The sequence below is a fragment of the Furipterus horrens genome, unplaced genomic scaffold (assembly GCF_987537825.1).
Source record: "Furipterus horrens unplaced genomic scaffold, mFurHor1.1.pri manual_scaffold_1, whole genome shotgun sequence".
Lineage (NCBI taxonomy): Eukaryota > Metazoa > Chordata > Mammalia > Chiroptera > Furipteridae > Furipterus > Furipterus horrens.
In genome coordinates this window covers 154,627,961-154,644,106 of record NW_028327171.1, presented here as the reverse complement: position 1 = coordinate 154,644,106, position 16,146 = coordinate 154,627,961, and the positions used below count along the sequence as shown (strand labels likewise).

General features: G+C 36.8%; 1 protein-coding gene across 5 annotated transcripts in view; it reads right to left on the bottom strand.

Annotated features, from left to right (window-relative positions):
- PKP4 (plakophilin 4) overlaps positions 1-16,146 on the bottom strand; it is a 251,341-nt gene that overhangs the window by 167,129 nt on the left and 68,066 nt on the right. The window lies entirely within an intron of this gene.

The following is a 16,146-nucleotide window of genomic DNA, read 5'->3' as shown; positions in this document are numbered from 1 at the left end:
TTAAAGACACGAAAGTAGCCTATGCCATTGAAAAATTACACACCTTAAAATAAGCAGATGGTGGCAAGGAACAAAAATGTTACCATGCAACAGTGAAAAAAAATAATGCCAAGAATCAAAAATTTTTAAATGTCAAGAGTATAATACCATGAAATAACCAATATGTTAGAAAAAGAAGCAAAAACTCAGTGAACAAAGAGAATTGGAAAAAAAAATAGAGAAACATCATTGGCAAAGTACTTATTAATTCTTTACCACAAAGAGGAGGAGCCTTACTACTCAAAGAAAGATACATAATTATATTATTGTAATTACATTCCATCACTCTGAGTATACCATACTTAATTTCACAATATTTATCATGATGACTTTGTCCAGAATTGATGAAATTAGATGAGCATTTTTGAGTACTGCTCTGTCCATGTGCTCAGCAGGGTGATAAGGGGATACAGGCATAAGGCAGGGCACTGACAATTAGACTCATCATCTAGCTGAGGCAGCAAAATATGAATCAGATCAAGCCAAAGTACAGTAAGATGCAAGTGATGGAATAACAATACTAAAGTTAATGAAAAGAGGTTGCAAAGAATTTATACATTTGCAAAAGAAAACAGTACTAAGGAGCAAACGAAATTTTCATAGGCAATTGTGATGTTTTCACTCTCTGATTTCTCAAAGACAGGAGACATTACAGATAATTGCTAACACCCAAGCAATGAAGAATGAGGGCGAGACAATTGCCTATCCCTCCTCTTTGAAACAGTCCCAAAATACCACAGCCAATGGTGAACAGAAGAGGGATAGTGCAATAATGACAAGTTATAAACCTATTAAGGTTGTCTATCCATTTTCTTGTAGTTCTCATAACAATTTTAAAGAGCTGCAGGACCCAGGCAAAGACCAGAATCACACAATGATATGATTTCTTCACACTTGCAAACAAAAAAAGCAATGAGTACTTATGTAGCCAAGAGACTGAAAAATTAGGTTTCATGCTTCGCCCAATGACCTCAACTTGCCTGATCTGAATGATCACATTCTAGGGACCTGAGAAAACTTGCAAATAGGCTGCTGTATCATTTGGGGGGCTCCCTGGAGAAGTACAGAGAATGGAAGAGGTACCAAGAAAACTGGAAGTAGAAAAATGCTATTTCTGTTTTTGGAAAGCAGAAAGTAGACTCTGTTCATGTTAGAAACTAAAGAGCTAGACATAGATCTTAGGTGAGATTCTTTAAAGGATTTTATCCAAGAGACAATCTGTGAGAACTAAAAAGGGGCACACCAAAGAAAAGTGATGTTACACTGGTCTAATTTCTATCTGGCAGTGTAACCACGGAAATGCAGTGTGTCTAGACTCCGGTGAGGCATGTATGATGTCAGAGGCCCCCCTGACATTATAAGCAGCATAAAAATGAGGCCAGCAAAAAGGCAACTGCTGACTCACAATCTGTAAATAGCTGAATGAAATGTTTCACCCTACAGAAATTGTAATGTCTAATATTGACCCAACCCTAACCAAAAACTATAGCCATAATGTAAAGAATAATATATAAGGCATGCTCAAATTCTTCAATGACTAAGAATATTGAATTTACCAGATGACAAAATTAAAATATGAGTAACACTGCTAAACTGCAGTGATGAGCTACCTCTATGAGATATAACAGTAGGGATAAATGTTGGGTCTTGTATTTAGGTTATCTCAGCAGGATATTGGAGAGAAGATTTAGGTACTTTAGGTTCAAAAGAGAATGAGGGAACCATGAGTGAGAAAAAGCTGCCCCAAAGCCGAGGTAATCTTATGTGGTATTGATATTAGCATTCAAAATAGAAGAGGGGGACCAATGAGCATACATCTCTTCTTCAAGTTCCCTGGGACATATTCACTTTCAGTTATGTGTGGCACTTTAACAGGAATGGATACAAGTATGTCCATTCAAGAGAAGATGAGGAGGATAGTGAAAGGCTTCAGTCATTTCCAGACACAGCAATGGAAATGAAATGAATGACAGCTCCAGTTCCTTACGAGCTCAAGCCTTGGCAGGGGACACAGAAAGAACAGTTAATAAACCAAACAGAGAAATTTTGACCTGAAAAATAAAGGAATTATGCAGACAAGAAGATATATACAAACCTTAAGGACAGCCATAGACAAACAAGGTTAGGCTTTTTAAGCTACAATCCTCAGAGCTAGACCAAAAACTAATGGTCTTGTAACAAACTTGTATTAGCTTATATTACTGCTGCCTTTATACACTAAACCAAATTTGGCTAATGATTATATTACCTTTTTATTGTTCATTCATTTACAGTTGTCCCAATTTTTTCCCCTTTGACCTCCTCCACCCAGCCCACCCCTCTCCACTGTCAAGTGTCCAAGGGTCATTCATACCTGTTCTTCGACTAACTGCTTCCCCTTCCTTTCACAATCCCCCTGACAGCCAGCAATCAGTCTGTTCTATGTTTCCATGCCTCTGGTTTTATTTTTCTCGTTATATTCTTTTCTTCATTAGATTCCAGTAATAAGTGAGGTCATATGGCATTTGTCTTTCACCTACTAGCTTATTTCACTTAGCACAAGTCTCCAGTTCCATCCATGCTGTCACACAAGAGAGGAATTCCTTCTTTCTGCTGTGGTATTCTATTGTGTAAATGTACCACAGTTTTTTAATCCACTCATCTACTAATGGATCTGGGCTGTTTCTAACACTTGACTATTGTAAATAGCACTGCTATGAACATAGGGGTGTATAAGTTCTTTTGAATTGGTATTTCAAAATTCTTAGGGAATATTCTCAGCAGTGGAATTGCTGGGTCATGAGGCAGTTCCATTTTTAATTTTTTGAGGTAATTCCATACTGTTTTCCATAGTGGCTGCACCAGCCTGCATTCACACCAACAGTGCAGTAGGGTTCCCGTTTCTCCACATCCCTGCCCGCCCTTGTTGTTTGTTGATTTGTTAATAGTAACCACTCTGATGAGTGTGAGGTGATATCACATTGCATCTCTCTGATGGAGAGTGATATTGAGTATTCTTTCATATGTCTATAGGCCATCTCTATTTCCTCCTTGGAGAAGTGTCTATTCAGATAATTTGTCCATTTTTTAATTGGATTTTTTTTTTTATTGGTGTTGAGTCAAAGGAGTTCTTTATATACAACGAGGTCTGTCCAGAAAAAGTTCAGCCATTGTAAATATAACGAGAATGGTTTGCATGACATTGATGTAACCTGGCAGCCAAGGAGAGCGGACTAGGATGCTCATGCATGAACAATGACTTCAGCAGGGACGGTAGATGCTGTTGAGTGAGCATGTGTACTGTGTATCCATGGCATTCAAAGTGTCTGAGTGAGTAGAGCAATGAATTTGCATCAAATTTTGTGTTAGCATGAACATTCCTCCACAGAAACCATTTAGATGATTCAGAAAACCACAGCTACAGGCAACTGGTGATTGGTAGCTTCATCACAACAATGTGCCCACTCATGCATCAGGTCTCGTGCAGAATTTTTTTGGCAAAACATCAAATCACCCAGGTAATTCAGCTCCCCTACAACCCAGATTTGGTGCCCTGCAACTTCTGGCTTTTCCCAAAACTAAAATCACCTTTGAAAGGGAAGAGATTTCAGACCATTGATGAGATTCAGGAAAATATAACAGGGCAGCTGATGGAGACTGGAAGAACTGTGTGAGGTCCCAAGGTACCTACATTGAAAGGGACTAAGACATCATTTTCCTATGTACAATGTTTCTTGTATCATATCTTCAATAATTGTCTCTACTTTTTACATTACATGGCTGGATACCTTCTGGACAGACCTCATATTTTGGAGATTAAACCCTTGTCCAATGTATCATTGGCAAATGTGTTCTCCCATACAGTCAGTTCCCTTTTCATTTTGATAATGGTGTCTTTAACTGTGCAGAAGCTTTTTAATTTGATGTAGTCCCATTTGTTTATTTTTTCCTTTATTTTCCTTGCCCTAGGAGATATACTGGCAAAACTATTGCTGCATGGGATGTCTGAAATTTTACTGCCTGTTTTCCGCAAGGACATTTATGGTATCACCACTTTTATTTTAGACCTCTATCCATTTTGAGTTTGTTCTGGTGTATGGTGGAAGTTGGTGGTCTAACTAATTTCTTTCTTTTCTTTTCTTTTTTAGACATGTACCAGTCCAGTTCTGCCAACACCATTTATTGAAGAGACTGTTTTTACTCCATTGTATGCTCATGCGCCCTTTGTCAAATATTAACTGAACATAAAGACATGGGTTTATTTCTGAGCTCTCTATCCTTTTCTATCAATTTTTGTGTCTGTTCTTATGCCAGTATCAGACTGTCTTGATTTCAGTGGCCTTGTACTATAGTTTGCTCTCAGGTATTGTGATTCCTTCTACTGTGTTTTTCTTTCTCAGGATTGCTGAGGCTATTTGGGGTCTTATTTGGATCCATATAAATTTTGGGAATATTTGTTCTTGATCTGTGAAATATGCCATTGGTATTTTAATAGGAATTGCAATGAATCAATAGATTGCTTTGGGTAGTATGGACATTTTAGTGATGTTAATTCTTCCAATCCACAAACAAGAACATGGTATATGCTTCCATTTACACGTATCTTTTACAATTTCTTTCTCCAGTGTTTGTAGTTTTCCGAGTATAGGTCTTTTACCGCCTTGGTTAAATTTATTCCTAGGTACTTTATTTTTCTTGTTGCTATAGTAAATGGGATTTTTTCTTAGTTTCTCTTACTGATCATTCATTGTTGGTGTACAAGAATGCCATCCACTTCTGAACATGGACTTTGTATTCCGCTCATTCACTGAATTCAATTATTAGGTTGAGTACTTTTTTTGGTGGAGGCTATAGGGTTTTTGATGTATGCTATCATGCTACCTGTGAATAATGACAGTTTTATTTCTTCCTTTCCAATTCGGACACCTTTTATTTCTATTTCTTATCTAATCATTGTGGCTAGGATTTCCAGTACTATGTTGAACAAGAGTGCTGAAAGCAGACACCCTTGCCTTGTTTCTGATCTTGAGGGAAACACTTCTAGTTTTTGCCCGTTGAGTAAGATGTTGGCAGTAGGTTTCTCATATATGGCCTTTATTATGTTGATGTATGCTCCCTCTATTCCCACTTTGCAGAATGTTATTATAAATGGGTGCTGGATTTTATCAAATGCTTTCTTAGCATGTATTGATAGGATCATATAATTTTTGTCTTTCATTGTTTCTGATGTATTACATTTATTGATTTACAAATGTTATATCATTTTTGCATCCCTGGGATAAATCCCACTTGATTGTGGTGTATGATCTGTTTAATGTATTGCTGGATCTGCATTGCCAATATTCTGTTGAGCATTTCAACATGGAAAAGAGTATGGAGGTTCCTTGATTATTAAAAATAGAATTTCCATACAACCCAGCAATACAACTTCTGGGTATTTATCCGAAGAAAGTCAAAACACTAATTTGAAAAGATATATGCACTCTTATGTTCATTTGTTCATTACAGCATTATTTACAATAGCCAAGATATGGAAGCAACTTAAGTGTCCATCGATCAATAAATAGATAAGCAGTGTGTGTATATGAATATAGTGGAATATTAATCAGCTGTAAAATTTTGCCATTTGTGACAACATGGGTGGATCTAGAGAGTATTATGCTAAGTGATATAAGTCAGACAAAGAAAAACAATACCATCATGTGGATTCTAAAAATCAAACAGAAACAGACTCACAGACACAGAGATCAAACTGCTGGATGGACGGGGTGGTGGTGGTAGTGGGAGGATAGGTGAAAAGGTGAAGCGGACTAAGAGGTACAAACTTCCAGTTATTAAAAAATAAATCACAGGGATATAAAGTACAGCATAGGGAATTCTATGGATGACAGATGGTTACTAGAGTTACCATGGTGATCATTTGGTAAGGTATGTAAATGTCAAATCATTATGCTATATACCTGAAGCTAATATAATATTGTGTCATCAATACTTTAAAAAATTATTAAGCAAGCATTAGATTAACAAAATATTACAGCAGTAAGAGCAACAAAATTACTGCATATCCTATGTAAAGAAGATAAGTTTCTTCACTTAAAATGAAACTGGAACAAATGCAGAAGAAAAGAAAGAAGTACTGGGAGATAAGAAATATGTTCAAAATATACTTCAGGATCATAGGGAAACTATACTAGAATTCTAAAAGAAATACTAGAGAAACTCGTCACAGTTATAGCTTTAAAATATCCGGGAAATAGGCCTGGCTGGTGTGGCTCAGTGGGTTGTGAGCCAGCCAGTGAACGTAAAAGTTGCTGGTTCAATTCCCCAGCCAGGGCACATGCCTGGGTTGTGGGCCAAGTCCCCAGCTGGGGGTGTGAGAGAGGCAACCTATTGATGTTTCTCTTTCACAGCAATGTTTCTCTTCCTCTTTCTCCCTCTCTTACTCTCTAAAAAAATAAATAAAATCTTTAAAACTATAAATAACAATAAAATAGATACCATTTAAAAAATATCTGGGTAATAAGCACGCAGCATTATCAAAATCTGGAACTGTTTAGGAAGCTTAGAGATAGTTAGCTATATACTAATTTTCTAATCAGGCAATTCAAAAAATTAAAATTTCTTGACAAGAATTTGTTCAGAAGAAAGCTATATGCCAAACAGCATAATGATTCTAGAGAATAAACTATGTATGGCAGTTAAGTATTTTGGCTTTATGGATTTATTTTTACAATCAAAAAGATCAATGCAAGATACCGTGATATAAAAATAAACAAAAGTGTGAATAAGCCTTTTGGAAGAGTCGATCTAGATGGCTAATAAATAAGGTGCTCAACCTCATTAGTAATTAGAAAATTATAAATTCATAATACATTGAGATATCAATATATAACCACTGGAATACCAAAATGCTTATTAATTGAACTACTTCTGGTTATAAAACTACACAAAATACAACTTAATGATTCATAAATGTTTTGATGAAATTCATTTCAATAATATGGGGATTACATTACAAAACAGAATGCTGTCAACCCCATATACCAGTCAATAAGAAGTTCTGAAAATACATCCCTGGTTAATATATAACCTCACGGTCAGCACTGCTCACACTGGGAGGCAGCAGTTCTCATTGTATTCTACAAGAATAATGCTCCCTGGAGTTATGGGAAATGTTGGCATGGTCTCTGTAACAATAGGAACATTCTGAAAAACTGTTAATAAAAAGTAAAAATTCTATGTTGGATAAAGACAGATTTCAGTTTGATATTTTTAACCTTACCAAAATATCTTATTTCTTATGGACAGCAAAAAAGGAAAAATGGAAGTCTCTTTGGAAAGTACTACAGGTTCACTTTTTTCCTTAAAATTTGGGATCCTATATTTATAGCATAAAAATGAAGGAAAAGGAGAAGACTGGAATGTTGAAGGATGTAAAAAAAAGAAGGATGGAGATAATAGCATAAGAATGTAATTAAAACTCTGAGGGATAACTGGATCAAAAGACAAGATGAACATATATGCCCACTCTTTCTCAATTCATAATGCCATGAAATAACAAAAAAGGCATTTTCTCTTAATCATGATAAGAAAATTAGTGTAAAAATTTTTTAAATGCCATCAGTATACCAAAAAGTCAGAAAAATAATGGCTGCAGACCTAGGACAAAACAATGAAAGGACACCATAACAACAAAGAGAGAAGGGCCTGCTTTAGAGGCTGGAGCAATTAGTGGGAGAGTTGCTTAGCCTAGGCCAAGATCGGCAGGGTGGTCAGCCCCTGTCCTAGGCATGCTCCAACAGCTGCCACAGGCAAAGAAGGAATGATCCAGACAAAAGAAAGCCTCAGTCAGTTACTGATGTCCAAAAGAGACCAAATTTCCAAAACAGAAGAAGTGAGGTAGAATAGGCAGGACTATTGTAATATCCTTTATGTTTAAATTAAAAGCTATATGCATAAAAGAGAAAGTCAGAGACCTTTGGGGGGAGGCTATGGGATTAAAACAAAAATTTCATTTAACAGAATAATTTTTAAATATTTTTTATTAATTTTATTTTTAAGAGACAGAGGGAGGGATAGAGAGCAACACTGATCTGTTGTTCCAACCATTCATGCATTCACTGGTTGATTCTTGTATGTGCCCTGACTGAGGATCAAACTATCAACATTGAGGCACTGGGACAATGCTCCAACCAGGTGAGCTACCTGGCCAGGGCAATGAATAATTTTTTTAAAGACTATATCATAAGCGGAATCTAAGTAATTTTCCCAGAGACAAAAAAAAAAGAAAAAAGAAAAAAAGAAAGAAAAGGTGATAAGAAGGATAAATAATTTGGAGGCTATAGACTAGATCGAGGAGTTATATTTATTTATTAAGAGGACTGAGAAGAGGAAAAAAGGAAAAAAAATACTAAAAGAAATAAATGAAAATTTCTGATAGCTGAAAAATAATCATTTAAAATGAGCCAATAAGTGAAGAAAATGAATGAAACAGATAAACAACATGCAGACCCAATCCATGAAAATTTCTCAGTTCCAAGGATAAAGAAAAGATTGTAATTGTTACCATGGAGGAAAAACAAACTGCGTACAAAGGAATGAAAATCAGTTTGGCATCAGACGTCTTATCAACTACGATAAAGCAATAGCTTCTTGTACTGGCCAAAAATTATGACTCAAATATGAAGTCAAAATAAAGGCATTTTAGGACATACCAGGATTCAAAGCATGTGGCTTCAACAATCTTTTAAAGGATATTCTGCAACCAAAAAGCAAATATGATAGAGGAAAGAGTAGGGCACATGATACAGTACTAAGCAATTATTTCAGGAAGTTGAAAATTAAGTCTCAACTCCACATGACATCAACATAAGAGAAGTGAGGAGCTGAAAAGAAATAAAATTGTACAAATGTTCTTATCTAATTTAGGGGGAACAAATACATACAGAGTTAACTCCCGATTACTTGCCCGACTTTTCAGACTCACAGAATGTGGCAGATATGATCTTGGGCAATGTCTGAGGCTCAATATTAAAAGGCCTTCCAGTTTTGTCTTCTGGAACCTTGAGGTCACTATGCTACAAAAGAGCCTGAGATTAAAAGATCCCATGGAGAAAGAGGCTCATAGACCTCAGGTACTCCAGCCGACTTCAGAACACGTAAGTAAGGCAACCTTAGAAAGTGACATGAGACTTCCGGCCAAGATGTAGGCCTAGACAGACATGCTGGGTCTCCCTCCACAACTAAGAAAGAACACAACTACTTCAAAACTAGAGAAACCAGAAGTTCCATAAAACAAAGCTGCATGGAAGTCCAACAAACAAAGATATAAAGAAGAAATACTCATCCAGACAGGTAGGAGGGACGGAGAGGACACGGCGTGGTAGCGGGGACAGCAGTGGCAGGCCACAGAAAGCACAGTCACATGTTTTAAAAAAGTGAGGAGGGACACCTGGGGAGCGTTCCCAGCTCCTGACCAGAACACGCAACTCACGGTCCCAGAGCCAGGAAAATCAAGCCTCATTCTTCTGACTGTGCAAACCAGTTGGGTTTGGGGTGGAGGAAGAAACTGCCAGTCTCTCAGCAGAATCCATTTGTTTAAAGGGCCACCATGGTCCTAAAACGTCCACAGACCCACCCACTCCGGGAACGACGGCCAGGGCAACAGCTAGAGAGACGCCAGTCCCATCCTATACTAAAGTGGGAAAATTGCCTGGAGAAGGGGCGAGTGCTGAGCGAGTGGCATTGTTCCCTCTCAGACCCCTCCCCCACACCCCCACATACAGCGCCACAACATGGTGAAACAGGTCACCCTGTACTGATGAATACCTAAGGCTCTGCCCCTTAAAACATAACAGGAGTGACAACTCTACCTAAGACACAGAGGCAAACAAACACAGGAGCCTGTGAAGATGAGGAGACAGAGAAGGATGGCCCAAAAGAGGGAATGAATCAAGGTTTCAGTGGGAGAACTAAGCGATGAGGAGATAAACAACCTAACAGACACAGAATTCAAAACACTGGTGATAAAGATGCTCACAGGCTTGACAGATATGCTTGAGTATGGCAAATGCATAAGGGAAGAAGTGAAGGCTATGCTAAATGAAACAAAGGAAAATCCACACAAAACCAATGATGAAGGGAAGGAAACTGGGGTTCAAATCAATGATTTGGAATAAAGGAAGAAAAAAACAGTCAACCAGTACAGAATGAGGAAACACGAATTGAAAAAAATGAGGAAAGGCTTAGGAACCGCTGGGACAACTTTAAACGTGCAAACATCCAAACCATAGGGGTGGCCAGAAGGAGAAGACGAAGAGCAAAAAATTGAAAGCTTATGTGAAAAAATAATGAAGGAAAACTTTCCACATTTGGCAAAGAAAATAGACATACAAGTCCACGAAGCACACAGAGTCCCAAAAAGCAAGGCCCAAAGAGGACTACACCAAGACACATCATAATTAAAATGCCAAAGGTGAAAGATAAAGAGAATATTAAAAGCAGCAAGACAAAAGCAGAGAGTTACCTACAAAGGGGTGCCTATTAATACTATCAGCTGATTTCGGCAAAGAAACTTTGCAGGCAAGAAGGGACTGGCAAGAAGTATTCAAGGTGATGAAAAGCAAGGACCTACAACCAAGATTACTCTATCCAGCAAAGCCATTTAGAATGGAAGGGCAAATGAAGTGCTTCCCAGACAAGGTAAAGCTGAAAGAGTTCACTATCACCAAGCCATTATTATATGAAATGTTAAAGGGACTTATTTAAGAAAAAGATCAAAATCATGAACACTAAAATGACAACAAACTCACAACTATCAAGAACTGAATCTAAAAAATAAAAACAAAATCCAACTAAGTAAACCAGAATAGGAACAGAATCATAGGTATAGGAATCATTTGGATGGTTATCAGCTGGGAGGGGAAAGGGGGAGAAATGGGGAAATGGTGCAGGGATTAAGAGGCATAATTGGTTGGTACAAAATAGACAGGGGGAAGTTAAGAATAATATAGGAAAGGGTGAAGTCAAAGAACTTAATATGCACGACCCATGGACATGAACTAAGAAGGTTGCAATTCTGGGGGAAGACAGGTACTGGGCAGTAGGAAGCAAAGGGTGAAAACATTGGGACTACTGTAACAATATAATCAATAAAACATACTTAAAAAAAAAAAAAAAGAAAGTGACCTCACCAACTGCTGAAGCAGCTACCTGAGTAGGTCCAGGCAAGACCAGCAGATGAACCTCCTTGCATCCTAGAATTGTGAGAAATTCAAAAGTCATCCAGCCACGTAGATTCAGGATGACTTGTTACAAGAAGAATAAATGATACTAATACAACTACCAACACAGGAAATGAGGATGAAGAAAAAAAGACATTATTTTTAGGTATTATATGATATAAAAAATTAAAATTTACATGCTGAATTACCTTATAAAGGTATAATTTAGTCAATGCATTATTGATTTTCTACTTATGTACTATACTATAAAGTTGGTGCTACCTAAAAGATAAAGATGAATGATCCTTACCTCTAATCCAATTTACAGTCTAAAAGGGAAGACAAATGAACAAACAACTACAATAAAATGCAGCTTGAGATAAACGCACTAAGAGCTCAAATACAGAAGACAGGTGCTCACAGAAGCATATCAACAGGTATATATAAAACGGGACATTATTTCAGGTACAGCAGAAGGACCCAGGTGGAAAAAAGCCCACCAATAATGTATTAATTAACTTTATTAACTTTTTATATATAAAAATTTGCTTTAGGTTCAATGGATTTCTCAAAAACAACCCTACACTGCTGTTTTATATCATTTGCAATTAAAGATATGGTAAGCTATAACAAATCTCAAGATGTTTAAATAAAAGATTTGCTTTTATCGTAAGTTTTTTATATCAAACACTAGTGTTAACAAAGATTAAAGACTAATAAAATCACTAGCACCACACATGTATGGATTTAGAAATATGGTAATTTATAATTACTAGTAGCAATAAAAATTAAATTGTTTAATTAAGAACTCTGACATTTAAAAAATTAATGAGTTTTAAAAATAAAAATAAAATCTAGTAATAACCTATCTTATGCAGTGGTTGTCTTTTTTGTTCACATTGATTTTCCTTTTTTAAAAAGTATATATTTTTATGTTACTACAGTTGTCCCAATTTTCCTCTCTTCACCCCATACCCCCTTTCCCTCCAGCAACACGCCCCCCCCTTAGTTCATGTCCTTGAGTCGTGCATATAAGTTCTTTGCCTTCTCCATTTTCTATACTATCCTTAACATCCCCCTATTTTGTATGTACCTATTATGCTTTTTAATCCCTGCACCTTTCCCCCAATTCTCCCCTTTCCCCCTCCCCTCCTAACTGATAACCCTCCAAATGATCTCCATACCTATGATTCTGTTCCTGTTCTGGTTGTTTGCTTAGTTTTGTTTTGCACTGGATACTGTGTTGACAGTTGTGAACTTGTTGTCTTTTTTAATGTTCATGGTTTTAATCTTGTTTTTCTTAAACAAATCCCTTTAACATTTCCTATGATAACAGGTTGGCGGTGATGAACTCATTTAGCTATATCTTGTCTGGGAAGTATTTTATGTGCCCTTCTATTCTAAATGATAGCTTTGCTGGATAGAGAAATTTATGTTGTAGGCTCTCGCTTCTCATTACTTTGAATACTTCTTGCCTACAAAGTTTCTTTTGAGAAATCAGCTTATAGTCTTATGGGAACTCTTTTGTAGATTACTCTCTGCTTTTCTTCTGCTGCTTTTAAGATTCTTTGTTTATCTTTAGCCTTTGGCATTTTAATTATGATGTTTCTTGATGTGGTCCTCTTTGAGTCCAACTTGTTTGGGACTGTACTTCCTGGACTTGTATATTTATCTCCTTCACCTAGTTAAGGAAGCTTTCTCTCATTAATTTTAAAAATATTTCTTGCTCTTTCTCTTCTTCTGGCATCCCTATAATTCAGATGTTGGCACATTTGGACGGGTCCCAGAGTCTTCTTATACTAATCTCATTTTTTGAAGTCTTGTTTCTTCTCTCTGTTCTAGTTGAATATTTATTTCTCCCTTACATTCCAAATCATTCCTGGATTCCTTCCCTTCACTGTCAGTTCCCTGTATATTTTTCTTTATCTCACTTAGTGTAACCTTCATTCATTCCTTTATGTTATTGTACTCAGTGAGTTTTCTTCTGAGCATTCTGATAACTAGTGTTTTGAACTCCGCATCTGATAGGTTGGCTATCTCCATTTCATTGAGTTCTTTTTCTGGGGTTTTGTTCTGTTCTTTTTATTCAAGCCATATTTCTTTGACTCCTCAATTTGGCAGCCTCCCTGTGTTTGTTTCTGTGTTTTAGGTAGAGCTGCTTCAACTCCTGTAAAAGGTACCTATAAATTGTGTGGGGCAGAGCCTTAGCTAATCACCAGGTGAGACAATCCGCTTCACTGCTTTGTGGCTTCTGTTGGGGGAGGGCTCAGAAAATGGACTGTGCCGCTGCCTGGCTTCTGGGGGTTCGCTAAGCATTTGCCCCGTTTCTAGTCACCTCATCCACCCCCCATATGCGACTAGCAGCCTTCCAGCTGTTGCCCTGGTCTTGAATCCCAGAGTGGGTGAGTTCATGTATGTTTTAAGACCAAGTGGGCCCTTTAAGTGGAGTTTCCTGAAAATATGGCAGTATTTTCTACCACCCCAACACTCACTGGTTTTTACAGCTAAAAGTTATGGAGATTTATCTCCCTGTTGCTGGAAACTTAGACTGTGATCACTTGCTTCCAAGGTATCCCTCCTGGTTTTTATCCAACACCCATGAATGTGGGACCACCCATGCCCGTTTCTCCACCGCTGCCTCTCTGCACCACACCGCATCTCCTCACCTCTCTGACCAGTCTCCTCCCCTCCTATCTGTCTGGATGAATGTGGCTTCTTTAAATCTTTGGTTGTTGGGTTTCCATATAGTTTAATTTTTCTGACAGTTCTGGGTTTTATTTGTTTTGAGATGTAGCTGTAATTCTTTGGTTGCAGGAGGAAGCAAAGCAGATCTGACTACGCCTCCATCTTGAACAGAAGTCGTGATTTTCCTTGTTCATGAACTAGGTAAATGATTTTTCAGTGTCTTGGGATTCATACTAGGCTGTCTGGCTGAAAATAACCTACGTGTTCTGTATTATACTTTTTGGAATTCCTGCATTAAACTTCTATTAAATTATAAATTTATTTGTAATTTGAAGGGTGCAATTTAAAATTTAAAATTCTCAAAGTCATGCTTCATGGATTACTGTTGGTATGTCAAAAACAAGGTTCCTATGATAAGTCTGGGATATACTGCAGAGCATGCTTCCTCTTAAAGATGCCTAAAAACCCTGTTCAAATATGATTTGTAAACCAGTTACACTGGCAGCACTTTAGAGCTTGTAAGAAATACAGAATTTCAGGCCTCGCCCTGACCTATTAAATCAAAATCTTCATGTAAATAAGATCCCCAGTATCTTGTACACACATTCAAGTTTGAGAAGCAGCAGTGTAGAGCATTTTAAACACTTTAAGAGATCTTAAAAATGACCTTGTTTAATCTCATTTAACTCAATATCTCACTTACTTGACCTATACTCTTTTTGAGGGCCACCTATTAAAATTCTGAGGAACATACTTTAGGAAACCCCACAATATAATAATCATTGTTATAAACAAGCAAAAGTAGCTAGAAAGAGGTATTGTTCTATACTTCACAATTAAAATTGGGCTCTCCCCAGCTTTTCCAATGTCAGCCTATTAAAAGAAAAACATTAAGTACTCTTAAGAAAATGATACAAAAAAAATAATTTTTCAATAAAGATTCCTGCCAGCAAAATTAAGCAAAAAATTGTGCTTTGGCTATAAGTTGGATACCAATTTCATGGAAAAATTAGTTTCTAAATGAAGTAATAAATGATTTTCTAGAAAAAGAACCCAGCCTGCTCCAAGCCAGGTGCACATTTTAATTATATTTTTCATGCTTGTATCATGAACATCCACTGGAAATAGACTGGTGCTTGGTATATACTGGTACTTTGGTTTGGGAAATCAGCTCTTCATCTGGGACTTACATAAAAATTTGCCTAAAACATGTCCAGTTTAAGACAGATATTAATCTGTAAATGGTGCTTTTTTGAAAGTACAGGTAAAAGAGAAAAGTTAACATTTTGGAGTATCCTCCAAACCTTTGATTTTATTCCTGTTTAAGTCACTTTTAACAATGCTGAGTTACATAATGATGCATTTAATAATTTCCAATTTCTTAAGTAGCTTTTTAGAGTAAAAGAGAAAATTCTAGATATAAAAAGGCATTAAAAAATAAAGTAGGAAGATTAACAAATGTAAAACAATCCTTTCTGTTCACCTCTTCAGCAAGCTAAAGTCAGAGAAATGATGGTTATCTTTCAGTTTCCTTTATTCAGTTAAGATTCTGTATGTTTGATACCATATTTTGTTTTCAAAAAGACAAACACATTTTCACACTAACATCTTCAAACAGCTTTATGAGGGAAGCACAAGAAAAAATTTCAACCTTATAAAGCCTCTAGAATTTTGTTGTTGACTGATGGAGCACACAGTGGACTATACTGCAATTTTCTATTCTGTATAGACTGAATATGTCCTATACTGTTCTGTATCCCCCAACCAATAAGGGCAGAGATGATTTTCATCTGAATCACCATGGTATGTTCAGCACCAATAAAATGCTTGAAACACAGTAGGTGTTTGTGAGTTTATGCAGTGAAAGAATGAAACAAACTGAGGAAAGAATGACAACAAATCTGCACTGCCATTGAAATAGCATTTATATGCCAGGTAGTGTGAGGTTTCAGAAACATCAAGATGTTGAAGGAGCTCATAGTCTAGCAAGAAAATAATAAAAACTGTGTGAAAATTGCACCAGTATAGATGCATAAAACATACCAAGGTAGGAGAGTCATCAAAGAAGATAAAAATTACTATAGAGCGGTATAAAACACCACAATGTGCTGCATTCAGATAATACCAACAGTATAAACTTGGGGTGGGGAGAAGGAATAAAAGAGGAAAAAAACTTTGGAGATGAGAAGATGAAGGAGGCATGAGTACAGGGTAAGAGATG